The following is a 20,745-nucleotide window of genomic DNA, read 5'->3' on the forward strand; positions in this document are numbered from 1 at the left end:
TTCCCCAACAGTGTGGGAAGCAGGCTATTCGGCCCATTGAGTCCACACTGACCCTCCAAGGTGCCTCCCACCCAGACACACCTCCTCCCCCCCCCCCCCCCCCCCCCGACCCTATCCCGCCTTTCCCATGGCTAATCGACCTAACCTGCACTTGCGTAGAGATGTACAGCACGGAAACAGGTCAGATTAGATTAGACTACTTACAGTGTGGGAAAAGGCCCTTCGGCCCAGCGAGTCCACACCGACCCGCTGAAGCGCAACCCACCCAGACCCCCTACATTTACCCCTTCACCTAACACTACAGGTAATTTAGCATGATCAATTCACCTGACCTGTGGGAGGAAACCCACACAGACACAGGGAATGTGCAAACTCCACACAATCAGTTGCCTGAGGCGGGAACTGAACCTGGGTCTCTGGCGCTGTGGAGGCAACAGTGCTAACCACTGTGCCACAGTGCTGCCCTTTGGTCCAACCCGTCCATGCCAACCAGATATTCCAATCCAATCTAGTCCTATCTGCCAGCACCTGGCCCATATCCCTCCAAACCCTTCCTATTCATATACACATCAGATGGCTTTTGAATGTTGCAATTGTACAATCCTCCACCACTCCTCTGGCAGCTCATTCCATACACTTAGCATCTTCTGAGTGAAAACATTGCCCCTTAGGTCTCTTCCATATCTTTCTCCTTTCACCCTAAACCTATGCCCTCTAGTTCTGGACTCCCCCACCCCAGGGAAAAGACTTTGTCTATTTATCCTATCCATGCCCCCTCATGACTTTATAAACCTCTATAAAGTCACCCTCAGCCTGTGACACTCCAAGGAAAACAGCCCTAGTCTAGTCATAGAGATGTACAGCATGGAAACAGACCCTCCAGTTCAACTCTTCCATGTCAACCAGATATCTCAACCTAATCTAGTCCCATTTACCAGCAGTTGGCCCATATCCCTCTAAACCCTACACTCATCCAGATGCCTTTTAAATGTTGTAACTGTACCAGCCTCCACCACTTCCTTTGGCAGCTCATTCCAAACACGCACCACCCTGTGCATGAAAAAGTTGTCCCTTAGGACCTTTTTAAATCTTTCCCCTCTCATCTTAAATCTACGCTGTCTCGTTTTGGACTCCCCCCTATTCTAGGGAAGAGGTCTTGATTATTCGCATTATCCTTGCCCCTCATGATTTTATAAACTTTTATACTGTGGGAGAAAACCAGTATAGCCAGGAGAAATCCGCACAGATGTGGGGAGAATGTGCAAACTCCGCACAGTCACCAATCAAACCCAGGTCTCTGGCATTATGAAGCAGCTAAGCCAATGTGCCATACAGAGTTATGCTGCCACTGAAGAATTTATATTCTGGCCTGAGGATGACTTCTCTGTCCCATTGACATGATTCCCATATCCCACGGGTAGTAATTTGGCTGCACTCACACCCACCACCTCCACTCAACATCAATGACAAAACTGCCAAAAAATACCGTTACGAGATGGAATAAGTGTATACCCTGTACACGTATTTTTGTCACCACTCTGACGTGCAAGTTACCTTACAAAAAGAATCCTGTATCTTGTTTCTGAACACTGGGCTAAATTCTTCAGTTTGTGCAGGCAGTTGGAATTCGTGAATATTTGTGAAACAATCATGGAGTGTTACAAAAGATCTTCAGCCGTGATATTGTTTAGGGTGAGAGGGGAAAAATTTAAAAGGAACCTAAGGGGCAATCTTTTCACGCAGAGGGTGGCACGTGTATGGAATGAGCTACCAGAAGAAGTGCTGGTACAATTGCAGCATTTAACATGCACCCGGATGAGTATGTGAATGGAAGGGTTTAGAGGGATATGTGCCAAGTGCTGGTAAATGGGACTAACCTAAAATCTGGTTGGCATAGACAAGTTGGACTGAAGGTTCAGTTTCCTTCCTGTACCTTTCTATGATTCTATGTGAATCTAGAATGAAGAGGAGATCTATCAAGTGATAAATCCAATGGCAAAGTCAGGAGAGGGAGTAGGAGTGTAAGAAATAAGAGCAGGAATAGACTATTTGGTCCCTCAGGGAATAGAAAGTGAGGACTGCAGATGCTGGAGAGTCAGAGTTGAAAAGTATGGTTCTGGAAAAGCACGGCAGGTCAGGCAGATCTGAGGGCTTATGTCCAAAATGTTGACAGTCCTGCTCCTCGGATCTGCCTGACCTGCTGTGCTTTTCCAGTGCCACACTTTCCAAATCTAATTGGTCTCTCAAGCCTTCATGGTGGAAGACTTGTTTTGAAACTATTTGTCCACACTTTCCTCATGATCCTGAATTCTTTTAATGCCCCAAAATCCATCAATCTCAGCTATGAATGTTTTGAAAAAAATTAATCCCTTGGGATCTTGGTGTTGCTGGCTGGGCCAGTATTTATTGCCCTGGAGAAGGTGGGGGTGAGCTGCCTTCTCGAACTGCTGCAGTCCACCTGCTGTGGGTTGACCCACAATGTTAGTAGGGTGGGAGTATGTTCTGGACTGAGCTCAATGGGATAGAGAATTCAAGAAGATTTACAATCCCATGAAGAAATGTTTCCTCACCTCAGTGTCTGATCCCTCAGTCTGGGAATATGACATGTTGTACTGGCCTGTCCAGCCTGTCAAATGCTCTGAAGAATTTTCAGTGGGTTCATCCCTTGTTCTTCTAAACCCAAGGGCATGTAAGTGAATTCAAGATCCCAAGTGCATTCTAGTCAGTCAGCAGCAGGGAGAGAAAGATTAAGAGTATGGTATGGTAGAAATAAGGATCGTGGGCCTAATCACTAATCAGAATGTGAAGTCAGAGGGTAGGAGATCCAGATTCCTGATGCAATGGGAGGGAGGAAGGAATGTGCAGCACATTTTTTCTTTGCAACAACACTTATTTAATTCTCAGTGACTCATTCTGGTCTTCCACATTTGATGTTTCTTGCAGTTCATCATTGTGTTATAGTTCACTCAAGAGTCCAAGTTGCTGTGATAACAAGCATTTTCACATGTGCGTTGTAGTCTAGAGCAATGAATAATGATGGTAGAGACTCCAACTTTCTTCCCACTCACGTGGCTGACCAGGAAAAGCTCCTGCTGTGACCACCTGCGGTTCCCATTTGTTGGAAGGGTTTGTGGGTTAATACTCAGCTTTGGTTCTGTTATTAATGGACCTTCTTTCTTTGACCACCAAATCTTGAGATGCAACTCCAACCTGGAGCATGTAGCTCAGAGCAGTGATACTATCCACTGTGTCCTGAGACCACCATCATTTAACACTGCCCCGAAAGAAAAATATTGTCAAAGATTTCAAGTGAGAATCTGCTGTTCTCAGCTAAATGTAAAAAGGCAAGTTTGCCTTCTTCTTTACATGTCTGGGCGTTGTGTTTGCTATTCCTTCTGTCTCTGCAAAACATCCGAGACCATTTTTCTGAGTAACCTATTTTAAATGCAAAATGTCACATCTTCCTTGGTGCTAACAACATTCTCACAGTTTGCACGTTCTCCCTGTGTCTGCGTGGGTTTCCTCCGGGTGCTCCGGTTTCCTCCCACAGTCCAAAGATGTGCAGGTCAGGTGAATTGGCCATGGTGTTAGGTAAAGGGGTAAATGTAAGGGTATGGGTGGGTTGCGCTTCAGCGGGTCGGTGTGGACTTGTTGGGCCGAAGGGCCTGTTTCCACACTGTACCTAATCTAACTAATCTAATCTAAATCTAAAACCTTGTGAACTATGGCCAGATCTAAAATTTTGCTTGTCACTAGCCAAAGATGTTGATTGGGTATTAGTTACGTTTCATTGTATACAAACACTATCTCAGTGAAAACTGGGGTCAACTAAGGCTGTTCCATTGCACCAATTCTCTTTAGTTTCCTCATCGCTATATTGCATCTCCACTCTGGCAAATCGCTCATTGACGTGGAGACAGTCTACAGAACAGATGGGAAACTGTTTAACCTACGCCACTTTCAATCCAAAACCATTCCAACCATAGTCAGAGAACCTCATTAGACAGTTGATACTTGTATATGTACTCACTCAGAAGCCAAGCTCCAGTCTTTGTTGGCTCCTCCTCCGACTTTTGAGAGAAATTGGCTTTTCACTAAACACCCAGAAAACTAATGGCCTTTTCCAACCAGCTTCCATTATAAAACACCTCCCCATATTAATTAACATCAGTGATAAGGTCCTGGAAAATGTGGACCTGTTACAATATCATGGGAGGCTCCTCTCAGCAAAGGACACAAGCAACAAAATTCATCTTTGTGTCCAAAGTGCCAGTTATATCTTAGGCTGACTTCGGAAAACAGTGTTTGAGGACAAGGATCTCAAACCATTCCTGATGAAGGGCTTATGCCTGAAACGTCGATTCTCCTGCTCCTCGGATGCTGCCTGACCTGCTGTACTTTTCCAGCACCACACTCTTGACTCTGAACTCCGGCATCTGCAGACCTCACTTTCTCCAACAAGGATCTCAAACCCAAGGCTAAGATCATGGTTTCCCAGGCAACATAACCTACAGCTGCCAGTCCAGAGCACTGGAAACATAGCAGCAATAGCTTCTTTGTAAGATCCTCCAAATCCAGTGTCAAGAAAGATGGTCCAATAGCACTGACCTCCACAGAATCTAATGAATCAAGGCACTCTGGTACTTCCTCAGGGGAAAGATTATATCTAAATGGATTATATACAGATAATCTCTGAACCAGGAGGTCCAGGTTCAAATCCTATCAGCCCTGGAGATGTATCATGACTTATCTGGACAGGTTGATTAAAACTAATTCTGAAGAAGTAGACTGGACTTTAGCTGGTGGGTTTAGAGAAGCAGTGCTGTAATGTGTATCTCTGTAAATAAAAGCTTGTACAAGTGCCCAGTTCGACCCTGCACTGGAGATTCAATAACAATCTGGAGCAAATGTGAATGGGGTATGATCGTGTTGGGAGAACTCTAATAAACTTGTTCTGTATCAGGAGACACAAAAAGACAGGCATATCTGCAGTGAATTCATAGAGGGAATCTTAGAATCCCTACAGTGTGGAAACAGGCCTTTTGGCCCAACAAGTTCACACCGACCCTCTGAAGAGTAACCCACCCAGACCCATTCCCCTACCCTAATATCCTATATTTATCCCGACTAATGCCCCTAACTCACATATTCCTGAACACTATGGGCAATTTAGCACGGTCATTGATGGATTATGTCAATTATTTCAGTTCTGAAGGACTGATTGTGTTAGAAGTGCATCCTTCACAATAAGATTTCTGTCCATGCCTTGTCCAATTATTCATGCTCCTCACAAGTGCATCAATACCCCAGTCTTCCTTTGGTAAGTGTATTCTAAAGGTATCAATTTTTGCCTTTATAATTGCTCTTACAATTAATTTTGTTCATATGCATTGAACATGAGCATCACCTTTATGGCCCATTCTAGTTTCCCTTGAGAAGATGGTCAGCTGCCTTTTTGAATGGAAAGGAAAAGAAACAAACACAATACATGAACAGAAAATCTCTGGAAAATACCTCAAGCTCCTCAGGTAACTGGGCAATCATCAGGTTGGCCCCTTCATTGATGCAACTAACCCCCTATCCAGTCCATTTGTTGTAGAGACAACACAGTGCCTGTTTGAGAGGGATTTCAGGTCAGGCAGCATCCAGGGAGCTCCTTGGATGCTGCCTGACCTGCTGCGCTTTTCCAGCAACACATTTTCAGCTCTGATCTCCAGCATCTGCAGTCCTCACTTTCTCCTGAGAGGGATTTCAACCCACTAACACTTCCAGGATTGGAGAGGAACTTGTAGGTGGCGGTATTCCCATGTATCCATTGCCTTTGTCCTTCTAGAAGGTTTGGAAGGTGCAGTCAAAGGAGCCCCGGTGAATTTCTGCAGTGCATCTTGTAAACAGTACACACTGCTGCTACTGAGTGTCATGGTGGAGAGAGTGGATGTCTGTGGATGTGGTGTTAATCAAGCAGGCTAAATTGGCCTAGATGGTGTCAAGCTTCTTGATTGTTGTTGGAGCAACATTCATCCAGGCAAACTGAGGAGTAATCCATTGCAATCACATATTCTACACATTAATGTCAATCGTTTTAGTTGCAGTTTAGTGGTCTTGCATTCCTATATGTTCTGAAATATGATCAAAATTTCTTTCACTTTTCAAAAGGTTTGGCTGACTTTCAGATTCACTTCTTTCATTGGCATGGTTATGCTGCAAAATGAATCCTATCCTGAAATATTCTTAAAATTTGTAATGGACTTTGCCAAAAAAATTGTCTTGTGACTTGGCAGAATGGTTGTACAGGTGGCAGTGAGATAATGACAGGAACAGAACCGTCATTGAGGTAACTGAAATGAGAAAAGGATAGAAAAATGAGAAATCGTGCAAATATTCGAGAACGCAAGCGGCATTGCAGAGTAAGAAACAGAGTTAATGTTGTAGGTTTAATCAGATCCTTTAATCAGAACTTTTCTAACACTAATCTGAAATGTTACCCCTCTCTCTCTATCCCTAGATGCTGCTAAGCCTACTGATTATTTCCATCGTTTTTCTATTTTTAGTTTAGATTTCCAGCATCCATTGTATTTTGCTTTTGTACTGGGCAATGGAATAATGAGTTTATCAAAGGAGAGTGTTGGCCATGTGCGTGCTAGTATATACAGAGGATAGAGAGTTAGTTGCTTCTATGGAGGGGCCAACCTGATGGTTGCCCAGTTACTTTCTGTTCATGTGTTTGTTTCTTTACCTCTCCATTCATTAGTAGTAATGATTTAGGTTGGGACAGCGGCATGGATAGGATCAAGACTACTGGATTTCCATAATTCCTTTCCCATGTCTGCATTATCAATTGTACAGGTATCCCCTGCTATCCGAAAGCAGAGTGTTCCTATGAAACCTTTCATAAGCTGAAATGGCGTAAAGCAAAGAAGCATTAATTTATATGGGAAAGATTTTGCCTTTTCTCGTAAGAGCGAAAATCCCTTTCGGATTTCTTTCATTTAGCAAAAACAGGTACTAATGTAGGTCTTTCATAAAAGTGAAGTGGCGTAAAGTGAACTTATGAAAAGTGGAGGATACCTGTATCATGGTACTAGTCCTGTGCCAAAATAGCACTGGTGTATCGCCTAAGTAATGACTGAACATACTTACATAAAGGTTTTAAGAATATGTTTTTATTCAAAGAGTATGGAGTCGCCATTTATACAAGTAGCATTTTGGAACGGTTAAAATCCATCCCTTCCTATCGCCTTGCTCTCGTAGAGCTGCCATGTCAGAGATGAACCTGCCAATTCCAACCCCAAATGTAGCACAAAAGGTGCCAAAAGAACATGCAGGACAACTGCTTTCATTGGTGTGCTGTTGTATGATTCTAACAAGTAAATGTGCACCAATTTCAGGGCAAATTTCACTATAAAACCAAAAGATGTCGGAGCAGAAGTAGGCGATTCAATCCATCAAGTCTGTTCCATCATCCAATGAAATCAGGGCTGATTTTATATTCCTCATCTCCACTTTTCTGCCTTTTCCCTACATTCCTTGATTAAACCTTTGGCTATCTTAATGACCCAGCTTCAACAGCCCTCTGTGGTAAAGGACTCCATAAGTTCATTACTGTCTGGGAGAAGGAATTCCTCCCTATCTCTGTCCTAAGTGGTTAATTGCTCACTCTGAGATTATGCCCACTGGCTCAAGATTCTCTAATAAGTGCAAATAATGTCTATAAATCTATTCTGTTGAGCACCTTAATAATCTTTAATGTTATTTTATGACGTCCCCTTTCCTTCCTCCAAACACCAATGAGTTTAGGCGCAACCTACTCAACCTCTCCCCATAAAAAAAATTTCCATATCTATGATCAGCCTAGATCTACTGAGAGCCATCCCTGGTCTGCCTCCAATGCCAGTATATCTTTCCTTAGAGAAGGGGACCAAAACTAGCTGTGATTTGTCCAGTGCCTTGTATAGTCTCAGCAAGACTTCCCTATTTTTATATTCCATTTCCTCTGAAATGAAGGCCAACATTCCATTTCCCTTCCATGTTACCTGCTGAACCTACATGCTATGTTTCTGTGATTTTTACATTAGCACTCCCAAATTCCTCTGCGCTGCAGCATTCAGTGCATACTCTCCATTTAAGTAATATTCAGCTCCTCTATCCTTCCTATCACATTAAAGCATCGATCAGGTTTTTAGTCACTTAACCTGTTTATTTTCCTCTGTAGACTCTGTCATTCTCACACTTCACTTTCCCACCCACTTTTTTGTCACCTGCAAACTGGGAGATGGTGCATTCACTTTTATCACCCAGATCATTAATAATAATTAAGTCATTAATTGTTGGTACATCACTATTTATAAGTTCCATCCTGATGATGCCTCCTTAACCCAACACTCTATCTTCACAGTCTGTCAATTTTCTTTCCATGTTAATGTATTACCCCGATACAAAGTGTTCTTAAGTAACCTTGTGTGTGGTACCTTATCGAATAATTTTTGGAAGTATGTTGTATCGACTGCTCCCCCTTTATCTATGTTATTTGTTATCTTCTCAAATAATTTTAATAAATTAGTCAGGCATGATTTTTCCTTCATGAAAGCCATGTTGACTCTGCTTGACTTTATGTACAGCGAGTTTTGAGAAGATTTGTAGATTGGGTTGAGGTTTTGGATGTAGGTTTGCTCACTGAGCAGCAAGGTTCATTTCCAGATGTTTCATTACCCTACTAGGTATCATCTTCAGTGGGCCTCAAGTGAAGCTTCACCTGAGACCCACTGAAGATGTTCCCTAGTAGGGTAACGAAACATCTGGAAAACAACCTTGCTACTCAGCGAGCAAACCTACATCCATGACTTTATGCATTTCTAAATCTACTGCTCTGTACATCTTTTATAATGGCTTCAAATAAAATTAACATTTTCCCAATTACAAATGTTAACTGCCCTGGTCTACAGTAACTTGTCTTTTCATTTGTCTTCTATTTTTATTAAGGATGTTACATTGGCAGTTTTCCAATGATTTGGGATTTTTCCAGAATCTGAGGATTCTGGGAAGCTTGTTGCCAGTGTATTCACTAGTAGCTACTTCCTTTAATGTCTTGGGATGCAACCCTTCACATCCGGGGAACTTTATCAGCCTTCAGCCCCATTAGTATCTCTAATACATTTTGCTATAGTGATAATTATTGTCTTTATTTCCTTCCACTCTTTGTACCCCCTAATTATTTCGTGTTTGGGAATGGTATTAGTATCTTCTGTGAAAACATTTATTTACTTCCTGTGCCATTTTCTGGTACTCCAATATTATTTCCCCTGCCTCATTCTCTAGGAAGCTCTTATTATCTTGCTTTGTATTTCTTGCCAGTTTGCCATCAAAGTTAATTTTCTCCCTTTGTTTTTGTTGGTTTTTGAAACTCTTCCAATCTCCCTGCTGTATATAGGAAAGACGTGGTTAAATTTGAAAGCGTTCAGAAAAAAACTTATAACAATGTTGCCAGGGGTGGAGGATTTGAGCAAGAGGGAGAAGCAGAATGGTTTGTGGCTTTTGAGGCCTTATAGAACTTTACAAAATCATGAGGGGCCTGCATAGGATGAATAGCCAAGGTCTTTTTCCCAGGGCAGGGGAGTCCAAAGCTAGAGGACATTGGTTTAAGATGAGAAGAGAGAGATTTAAAAAGGAGCAACATGTTCATGCACAGGGTGGTGCATGTATGGAATGAGCTGGTAGAGGTGGGTACAAAGACAACATTTAAAAGGCATCTCGATGGGTACGTGAATTGGAAGGGGTATTTAGAGGGGTATGGGCCAAATTCTGACAAATGGGACTCAATTATTTTAGAATATCTGGACAGCATGGTTGAGTTAACCGAGTAGTCTGTTTCCATATTAAACAACTCTTATGACTTTTTAGCTTATCACTAACCTTATCTTATAATATGATGCAGTACTATCATTTACTGGTTAATTTATCCATTCTTAGAGTGCTTCTCCTCACTGGGATAAATTTTAATGTGAGTCAGGAACTATATTTTTAAGCATCTGCCATTGTTGGTCAACTGTTTTCTAATGTACTCCTTTCCAGTCCCCACCAGCAACTTTACCATCATTTCTTTGTAATGACTCTTATTTAAGTTTAGTGCAACTGTTTCCAGCCCATGTTTCTCATTCTCAAACACACTCTCACGTGTTATGTGATGTCACCGGTGGGTGGGTGGGTTTTATTTGTCTGAAGAGCGGAGAGGGGCTAATGCATGAGGTATGTGAAAAATGAATAGATATTCGACCTAAAGTCAGTAGTCAACTTTTATGTGTCTGTTTGACTGATTATCTGTTACTTAGGTAAATGAACATACAAATTCAGAGAAGTCAGCTATTTGGCCCCTCAAACCTGTTTCATTATTCGATAAGATCGTGGATGCTAATTTTCACTCCCTCATTTGCAAAGATTGTACCTACTCTGCCTTAATTCTGCATATATGGCAGTAATGTGAAATACTTTAGAACTCTTAATAAACTCCCCTTCCACTGAGACACAGATTTTTGAGTTTAAACCATTCCAAAGTCTTGAGCATGTAATCCAGGAGGATGTTTCCATATTGGATTAGATGGGAGTCTCCCCAGTGAACTGGCTAGGATTTATTTTTCTTAGTTAAGTCCTTCTATGCTTCATTACCTCCTATCTCGGTTACCTCCTTCTGTTCTACAACACACTGCGAGCTGTACATTGATACAGTTCTGAAGTGATGCTCCCTTCCTTGGTCAGTCCATTTGCTGTCTACGTCCTCAACTCAGAGAATTCCTCCCTTAACCTTGCCAGCTCTCTTCTCATTAAAGTGTGATGTAAAACCTATCTCATTGACCCATGATTTGGTCACATGCCCTGACATTGATTCTTTGTGGCTAATTGCATTCATGTGAAATGATTTGAAAGGTATTACTATCTTAAAGTTGCTACATAAGTACAAGTTGTTACTTATTATTGGTTTTGATCTCTGGTGCATGTCCAGGTAAACGAGTACTAGTACGTGATTCTGACTAGTTAACTAGAAGCTGCCCATGACTAATGGGAATTGCAGGTGATGCCATGCTTTAGTTTTAACTTCAGAACCATTTTAATTTGAGGTCAACACGCCCTTTGCCCTAAAACGCTTGGCCCAGCTTCACTTACCGTTGATCAGTATCATGTTCACCATCTCAAAGATAATTTGGAATGAACTATAAATATTGGCTTTGTCAGAAATTCCTATGTGAATTAAATTTTAAACAATATAAGCTGCAAACTTCCATGTCTAATGCATACTCCAGAATACAATGTGAGTTACACCTGATTTACTAATGGTAATTCAAGGTTAAGTTGCTATTTTGCACAAACTGCTCATCCAATCTTCCTATCATTGCACATGAAGTAGATTTGGTTAGTCTTTGACCTGTGTCAATCTCTTGGATACTTGATTACTTAAGCACATAACCCTGCAATCCTCCAAGAAGGTCCTATCCCTCTCTTGCTTTCTCTAACTATCAGATCACCTTTGGTATTACTCACTGTAAGTCAAATGATACACTGTGTACATAATTGAATTATTAGTAGTGGCAGTTGGCTTGGAGAAATTGTCAATTGGAGGAACATGCTTCTCAATTTTAGGTTTTGGATGAGATTCACTGACTATTTTAATAGTTTTACATCGATAATGGAGAGCGACTGCAGTATGTCTGTGTGTTACGTGTACTTGTTTTTAATGCGTTAGTTAGTATAGATGTGAATAGCTCAGTGCCCAGAACAATGAATGCCCTGTGAGTTGCACAGTATCCTGTGTAACTGGCCCAGTCCTCAAACAGAGTTTTGCTTTCTGTGTATTGCTTTGCGCTTTCTGCTCCAGAGCCAATTTTCAGCAACATAACCTAATCTGTGGTTGATTCCACGTAGCTCTGATAGGTTTACAACCTCATTTGAAGCATCTCACTGAGTACCTCGTGGAAATCTGGCAGCACGGTGGCTCAGTGGTTAGCACTGCTGCCTCACAGTGCCAGGGACCTAGGTTCAAATCCCACCTCGGGCAACTGTCTGTGTGGGTTTCCTCCAGATGCTCCAGTTTCCTCCCACAATCCAAAGATGTGCAGGTTAGGTGAGTTGGCTACGTTAAACTGCTCATAGTGTTAGGCGCATTAGTTAGGGGAATGGGTCTGGGTGGGTTACTCTTCGGAGGGTCAGTGTGAACTTGCTGGGCCAAAGGGCCTGTTTCCACACTGTAGGGAATCTAATCTAAAAAAATTTCAAATAATATTTACCAGATTTATCAACTTAAGTTACCTTTGGAAAGAAGTAACAATTGTGTAATACACGTTGCTCTGTCAGTATTGACTGTTTTCTGAGATTTAATTTATGAACATTCCATTAAACACTTGTGAACATTTTCCTGACTGTTGGTGTTGGGCTAGAATTCTTCAGCTTGTGCTTCATTTTTTTCAAACAATATTGGTCTCATGTTCATGGTCTTCCTGTTTTCTTAGAGTACGTCTTCAAAATATTTATCAGACCTCAACCAGTAGACTTTTGTCTGCTCCATTTCTGGCTTCCTGAAGGATTCTAGAATATGCCTCTTGTTCCTTGTACTGTGTTAATGTTTTCATTACATGTACAGTACTGATATTTACATATGCTGCAGATTTCTGGGCTGAAATACTTGAGTTTATGTTCAGGTTAATTTTTGAAGGCTGAATAATTAATAATGCTGCTAATTCTTGATTCTTAACATGTATTTCTGCATATCCCTTGGTAGGCCCTTTTTTTTAAAAAAAGAAATTTCTCATTGCATGCATTCAAAGTCTCAGGATGCCCCAGCTGTTGTGTAGCTCAGAGGCAAGAAGGCTGAGCTGAGGAATCCAAACATGCAATAATTCAGTAATGAAATATAACTGACTTGCCTGACCAGATCAAATTGTTATTGCCCATTGACGTCTCAAAGATTAAATTAGATTACTTACAGTGTGGAAGCAGGCCCTTCGGCCCAACAAGTCCACACCGACCTGCCGAAGCGCAACCCACCCATACCCCTCCATTTACCTCTTACCTAACACTACGGGCAATTTAGCATGGCCAATTCACCTGGCCCGCACATCTTTGGACTGTGGGAGTTCAAAGAGTTCAAAGGAACTCTTAAAAACAGAAGATGGGCAACCTGTTTTTGACATAATTCCAACTGACCTCACTTATGTAGATATGACATGATGATGTTGAGTTGGAAATCCAATATTATCCAGCTATCTCCCTCAGCCCAGAAGGGTGTATACGAAGGAATTCCAACAGGACTTCAAAAAAACTTAATAAGCTGCTGAAGCTGTCAAAAAAAATCAACTGTAAAATTTTTATTGACTAACTTTATTGATTGATTAGATTAGATTACTTACAGTGTGGAAACAGGCCCTTCGGCCCAACAAGTCCACACCGCCCCACTGAAGCGCAACCCACCCATAGCCCTACATTTGCCCCTTACCTAACACTACGGGCAATTTAGCATGGCCAATTCGCCTGACCCACACATCTTTGGACTGTGGGAGGAAACGGAGCACCCGGAGGAAACCCACGCAGACACAGGGAGAACGTGCAAACTCCACACAGGCGGTAATTGAACCCGGGTCTCAGGCGCTGTGAGGCAGCAATGCTAACCACTGTGCCGCCCACTATTGAGTTTTTTTGAAGAAGTAATGAAGAGGATTAATGAGAGCAGAGCAGTTGATGTGATTTATATGGACTTCAGTAAGGCAGTTGATAAGGTTCCTCATGGTAGACTGGTTAGCAAGGTTAGATCTCATGGAGTACAGGGAGAACTAGCCATTTGGATACAGAACTGGTTTGAAGGTAGAAGACCGAGGATGGTGATGGAGGGTTTCAGACTGGAGGCCTGTGACCAGTGGTGTGCCACAAGGATCGGCGCTGGGTCCATCACTTTTCATCCTTTTATATAAATGATTTGGATGTGAATGTAGGAGGTATAGTTAGTAAGTTTGCAGGTGACACCAAAATTGGAGGTGTAGTGGACAGCGAAGAAGGTTACCTCAGAGTACAACAGGATCTTGATCAGATGGGCCAATGGGCTGAAGAGTGCCAGATGGAGTTTAATTTAGATAAATGTGAGATGCTACACTTTGGAAAGGCAAATCAGGGCAGGACTTAATGGTAAGGTCCTAGGGAGTGTTGCTGAACAAAGAGACCTTGGAGTGCAGGTTCATAGCTCCTTGAAAGTGGAGTCGTAGGTAGTTTGGATAGTGAAGAAGGCGTTTGGTATGCTTGCTTTTATTGGTCAGTGCATTGAGTATACGAATGAGGAGGTCATGCTGCAGCTGTACAGGACGTTGGTTAGTCCACTTTTGAAATACTGTATTCAATTCTGATCTCCCCGCTATAGAAAGATGTGAACCTTGAAAGGATCTGGAAAAGCTTTATTAGGATGTTGGTAGAGTTGGAGAGCTATAGCGAGAGGCCGAATAGACCGGGGCTATATTCCCTGGAGTGTTGGAGGCTGAGGGATGACCTTAAAGAAGTTTGTAAAATCTGAGGGACATAATAGGGTGAATAACTTCCAACGAACTTGATTTGAGAACAATCAGAGGAGAAACTGTGCAGTTCCTCAGCGGCACAGTGGTTAGCACTGTTGTCTCACAGTGCCTGAGACCCGGGTTCAATTCCCGACTCAGGCGACTGACTGTGTGGAGTTTGCACGTTCTCCCTGTGTCTGCGTGGGTTTCCTCTGGGTGCTCCGGTTTCCTCCCACAGTCCAAAGATGTGCGGGTCAGGCGAATTGGCCATGCTAAATTGCCCGTAGTGTTAGGTTAGGGGTAAATGTAGGGGTATGGGTGGGTTGCGCTTCGGCGGGTCGGTGTGGACTTGTTGGGCCGAAGGGCCTGTCTCCACACCGTAAGAAATCTAATCTAATCTAAAACCAGTAATCTAATCCTGTTACCCAGTTTGAACTGCCTGGAAACTTAAAATCCAGAGCTCTGACCAAGACCCAGGGCCCTGAATCCTTGGCTGTGCTGTCCCTCTCCACATAGGTGTTGCCAGACCTGCCCAGCATTTTCTGCTTTTATTCGTCTGGGCAACACATCAGTCAAGTCAGAGGAAAGAATGTTTCTCTCTCTCTCTCTCTCTCTCTGGGAAGTATGGGAATGGGTTAATTATTTGGACAGAGTGAGGAGCTCCCTCCCACAGTCTCATGCAGAGCTTCAGAGTAAAAGCTGTTAGTGAGTGAGTGTTCAGCGAGCTGGTGTGTTATCCCCACAGCACCCTCTTCACAGCATCTGCCGCTTGAACAGGTAAAATTCTCAACATTTTCTCTGCAGCCCCATCTCCCTCTGTCTCTTTCCCCACCCCCTCTCTGTTTGCTTCCCATTGAATAATCCCTGACTCGGGCTGTGACTGAGGTTCGCCTTTCAGCGTCTTTGAGTTTGGCCTCTCCCAGAGCGACGTCAGTGATTTTTGTTTCCAAACAACCAAAAAGAAATGAAAGTTTCTTGTCTAGTTTGAGGACAGGCTCGGGAGTTGCACTTCAACACCCAGACCCGAACATCGCGTGTCGTCCCAAGATAGCCCCAAATATCAAACCAAGAAAAAAAGACGAGAATAACTCCAAGCAAAAAGAAGCTTGCTTAGTCAACTTTCTTTTTTCTTGGGTTGTGGGGTAGGGATACTTTGCAAACATTTCCAGCATTTCATTACGGTAGAGGAAAGGTATTCAACCGCTTGGCTGTTGAATTGTATTTTGCTCTTGCCTTTAGATAGGAATTAAATGTAACTATAACATTTTATCTTGCAAAAACTATGCCCATAGTGGCATGCTGTGTAACGGTGAGCCACTGGCTTTGCTTCGGAAGAGTTTTTCTAAGGATCTATTCTGGGTTGTGGTAATAAGGGGGATGGAGATGTGTGTGTGGGGGGGGGGGGAGGATAGGGAACTGGAGTACGTGGCAGCCTCACTGCCTCCCCTCCCCAGTGCAGTTCTGACCCAGGGCGATGTTGGAAACTGCACGTTTCCCTACACCGTGTGGTCGCACTTCCACATCTGCACCACGAGGAAAAGCTGCCATTTGTGATCTTCACAACTGCTGCAAGGGCTACTTAATCCAAATGGAGGCGAGCCACGTTGCACCATTGCTTTTTTTCCCCCCCTCCCCTCGCTCTTAATTTAGCTTTTCAGGCAACTAAACCTAATTTAATCAAGAGCTGGATCTAAATTAGCAACCCAGCATCCCTTTACTCCCATCTTGTCTAGACTGACGTAGGATTGATATGTATTTCTGGTTTCCCCATATTTCTCATCCCAAGAAAGGGATTTGTTATGCACTTAATGATTTTGTGTCTCCAAAGCAATTGAGGTAATATTGTGTGCTGAAATTGTATTATTATTATTGCTATTCTTGAATGACCAACTTGATTTTGAATATTGTCCATTTTGCTTTGGAAAACAATTTGTTTATTTTAAACAGGCAAAGAACTGTCTGATTATTGAAAAAAAATAACACAACGATGCAGAAAGTCTGCCCTCCAACTTTCTGCTAATTTGTAAATGCTTTGTGAGTGCATTTTGAAGGTTTAAAAAAAAACCCAGACACAGCAGAGATCCACATTTCAAGGCTCAACAGATTTGCTGTTGGAATAAATGAGTTCCCGCAATGGTGGGGAGCTGACACACTGGTCTAGGGAACACACAACTGAACAGCAAATATGTGAAATGTGCGAAGCGTCCAGCTAGGTAGCAGTATTAATGATTACTTTCTTTCTGAATAGATAGATGGTACAAAATAATTCTACAGTTTCTTTTCACTAAATCCTGTCCTATTTACTGTAAAATTGATTTTGTGGTGTCTTTTTCCTCTTTAGCTTTCACATTATTTTCCCTTTCAAGATTGTAATCCCATTGAGTTTATACCATAGCACATTGTACGTTCCAGAGCCTGTTTGGATATTATTCTCTAAAATGCCTTTCTAGTTTAGATATTAATCATGTGCCTGAATTCTCAACAATATCTCAAGAATGAGGATTAATTTAGATATAAATCTTAATCCACAGAAAGAAGTGGCGATGGTTAGTGTTATTGCTTCTAAATAAGTCTTTTGATCAAGTAAGTTATTCAACTTGACTGCTGTGAGAATTCTTGTGCTGTGTCGCATGGTTATGAGGTCAAACCCTAACATTTTAGCAGAGCTCTGAAGGAATTGCTATGACATTGGATGTGCTATCCTTCCATGAGCTGTTGAAACCAAGGCCCTGACTTGATCAGGTCAATGGTAAAGATTATATTGTGATGTTTTTGAAGGATTGAAGGTGTTTTCTCTATCCTGCTAACATTCTGCCTTCAACAAACACTACCAAAACCAGAATACATATAGAGTACCTCAAATCTAATTGTCAAAAAACCTGACACTTTTCCCATCAATTTTAATAGAGTAAAACCTTTTTTAAAAAAAAGACAACTGGACAATTTGGGTAGGTATTGCATTGATGAGATGTGTGACTCCAGACTAGTTAGTGGCTCTGTGTACTGCTCCAGCCCACACAGGACCCCACCCAACCTAGCTTAACCTGAAGTATTCACAGCCTGAACCACCTGATCCAAAATCCAGTATGACCTTTCACTGAGGATTTTGTGCTGTACCCATAGGTGACTCCAAATAAATTGAGAAACACCTTATCAATGTTTCTGAACAATGTCATAAGGCAATGTATAAATTCAGTTGAGTGTGTGCTGCTGGAACAGCACGGCAGGTCAGGCAGCATCCGAGGAGCAGGAGAGTTGATGTTTCGGGCAAAAGCCCTTCGTCAGATTCCTGATGAAGGGCTTTTGCCCGAAACATCAACTCTCCTGCTCCTCAGATGCTGCTTGACCTGCCGTGCTTTTTGAGGACCACGCTCTCGACTGTAATCTTCAGCATCTGCAGTCCTCACTTTTTTCCTAATTGTATAAATGCAGTTCTATCAAACTAAATTAATTAATGTTCATCTTAATATTTCCACTTGTGTAGCTCAGTTTGTATAGTTGGCTACAGTATTGTTTGAGGAGCTTCATCTGGGGAAAGGTAGGAAACTTGTAAGACCTAAAACCAGCCAAAGTATCATGTATCGGAGTTCCTTGAGTTTATTCATAACCTGTTTGGCAAGGGGCCCTTAGCCCAGACTGTGTTAATTATTACTTAATTGGTTATTTTAAAGACAGAATCTTAACTTTTTATGTGTGCAGTTCATGTGAATACGATTTAACTCAGCTGGACTTGCTCTTGCAAGGATGTAGTAAGAGACTTAAGTGATGACTAAAAGTGTAAGGACGGAAATGTTTGTTTTTAAAAAATTTAAATAAATGTGTAGATCTGGGATGTGTCAGTGTGAAGAAGAAAGTATCAGAGAACAACTTGCTTTAGGCTAGTTATGGTGCCTAGCCTCAGACTGGAATTGATGTGGAAACAGTCCATCAATCCACAATAACTGTACTTCAAAGTATTTTATCGGCTGCATGGGGTTTAGGGGATACCCTGGAGTCCTAAAAGGAGCTATTTATTTGCAAGTCTTTGTTATTTATTTAATTAATCTACAAATGCTTATTGGTGAAATCACCAGAAAGAAGTGTCAAAAGTTTGAATACTTGTATTTATGTACCACATTATTATGCCAGTGATAAACCTCAAGATCTTTTGTTACAATTGAATACCATTGCAGGACACCCGTTATATAGTGAAGACTGGAGATATTCTGCACTAGCTAAGTCCCACAAACAGTAATGAAGTGGAAAACTTTTTAATCTGGTTAAAGTTTCTTTTTAACTTGGTTGCACATCCTTTGAACAAGAATACTGCCAAAAGGAAATGATAGGTTGAGTGAACTCGCATCTATTCCCAGTTGATAGTACTGAGCCATTTGAGCAGGTGGTCTGGTCACACTGGTGGGTGATGAAGTCAAATTACATAATACAGTGACAGAAGCATAAAGCATAACTTCAGGGAGGTGGAAGCAATGCTGCCCCAGACACAATATTTTCTAAATAGTGACTTTATAATTAACCCGAATTATACTGTTTTATTCAGAAGTATCGATTTATATAGCAAATAAATACATCTTCTCTTGAACCATTGTAATTATAGCTGCTTTAGGTCTCACTCGAGCATCTGTTTATAATCTTGGAATAATTTTACGCTGAAGTCCCTTTTTGGGAAAGTTTTGATATGGTCATGAGCTATATGAAAAGAGGAACTGTAGTTTTCCATAGACCCACTCTTGGGTATTCAACATGCCGGCAAATATTCACAGAGACTTAGAGACAGGTTCAGTGCTAAAACTGAGAGGAAGTTGAAAATTAATGGGAGGACAGAAGAGAAAGGGTAAACATAAGGACTTGGAGATTTAAACGGTATCGTACATGGATGGGAAGTCTAATTTATTAGAATCTGAAGCAGGATGATATTTCACTTTTAGAATATGTCACATTTGACACTAAATGAAGAGTTTTGACTCCATATATAAACTCTGTTTTTATGTCTCCACAGATGCTTCCGTAACTGTTGAATTTCCCCTCGCATTTTCTGCATTTTAATTCTTAGGATTCCTAATTCTTAGTTGTTTGAGTCCAAAATTTTTTATTTAAAGAATTTTTTTTTGCATTCCTCTTAACTATAAAAATAGCCCAACAGTACTATACATTGTGTATGGGAGATGGGTTTCTTGAGTTAAGCATTATGTTGTGATTCTCTGTCTCATTAGACACATTGCCTTTTCAAATTAGTTTTTGCATGTTGCTTTGCATTGCTGTCTGTAATTGGTTAGTCATTTTGGCATGGAAGGCTTGAATATAAAGCTTCCAGTCAGCAAAATTATCTTGGGGCAATGCAAGGAGAAAGTAAAATAATAATTATTCAATTCATTCTGCTCATGGTTTTTTTTGCATTTTGATTGTGACTGTTGATGAGCTCAACAAATAAAAAGCTCCAGTTTTCAGGTTTTAATGAGAAATACAGCAGTCACAAAAATGTGAAATAAACACTGGATTAAAATTTCATCTTTGATTTTATATGCCAAGCTATTTTTCTGTTATCCAGTCAATTTCTGGAGTCTAGGCTTTATCCAAACTGGAGCCAGGCTCCTGCAGAGGAATACAAAATTGAAATTTGGTCCTTGCTGGTAAAGGGATTAATAACAAAGTGTTTGAGCAGATTGAGAATTTAAAAAAAAAATCCTAAGTTCAAAATTCAAGGCTTCCTTCAATTATTATACCTGAGCTGCTATGATTGGATTAAATCTGCGTAATTAAGTTTCCTATGTGTATATTTATAAAAGGTGTAACTTAGTCCACTATTTTAGGACATTTTTTTTCCTACTGATTTTTAATAAAAAGTCTTGCAATTCAATAATGCTTTTCATGACCTCCAGCATCTCAAAGTACTTATAACAATAAAATACTTTTGGAGCTTCAACACCATTGTGTAGTGTGGGAATGTTGGCAACCATTCTGCACATAGCAAGTTCCCACAAACAACAGTGTGACAAAGACCAGGTAATTAATTTTTCTAATTTGGAAGATGGGATTTATACTGGCCCCACTCTTGCTGAAATCGTGCCATGCAATCCTTGGTACCGCTTAGAGAACAAATGGGGGCTTGGGGTCAGTATTTGATTTGAAAGGCAGCAGCCCTGAGTCAGCATTCCCTCAATAACTTGATTTGTGTGTTTGAGTCTCGGAGAATGGAGCCTGAAGGCCAGAAGATTTGTATCGCTGGAGA

The 20,745-nt window shown here is 41.5% G+C and overlaps 1 protein-coding gene across 4 annotated transcripts in view; it reads left to right on the plus strand.

The window, feature by feature from the left end:
* LOC132835116 (prolyl 4-hydroxylase subunit alpha-1-like) overlaps positions 1-20,745 on the plus strand; it is an 81,511-nt gene that overhangs the window by 359 nt on the left and 60,407 nt on the right. The window contains exon 2 of one of the 4 annotated variants that reach the window (XM_060854446.1): positions 5,426-5,528. The exons of 2 other annotated variants lie outside the window; for them this stretch is intronic. The gene's annotated coding sequence lies outside the window, so the exon portion shown is untranslated. Of the gene's footprint in view, positions 1-5,425; positions 5,529-15,207; positions 15,297-20,745 lie in introns of those variants that run through there. One more of the 4 variants, XM_060854445.1, reaches the window with a different exon arrangement.

The sequence above is a fragment of the Hemiscyllium ocellatum genome, chromosome 43 (genome assembly GCF_020745735.1).
Source record: "Hemiscyllium ocellatum isolate sHemOce1 chromosome 43, sHemOce1.pat.X.cur, whole genome shotgun sequence".
Lineage (NCBI taxonomy): Eukaryota > Metazoa > Chordata > Chondrichthyes > Orectolobiformes > Hemiscylliidae > Hemiscyllium > Hemiscyllium ocellatum.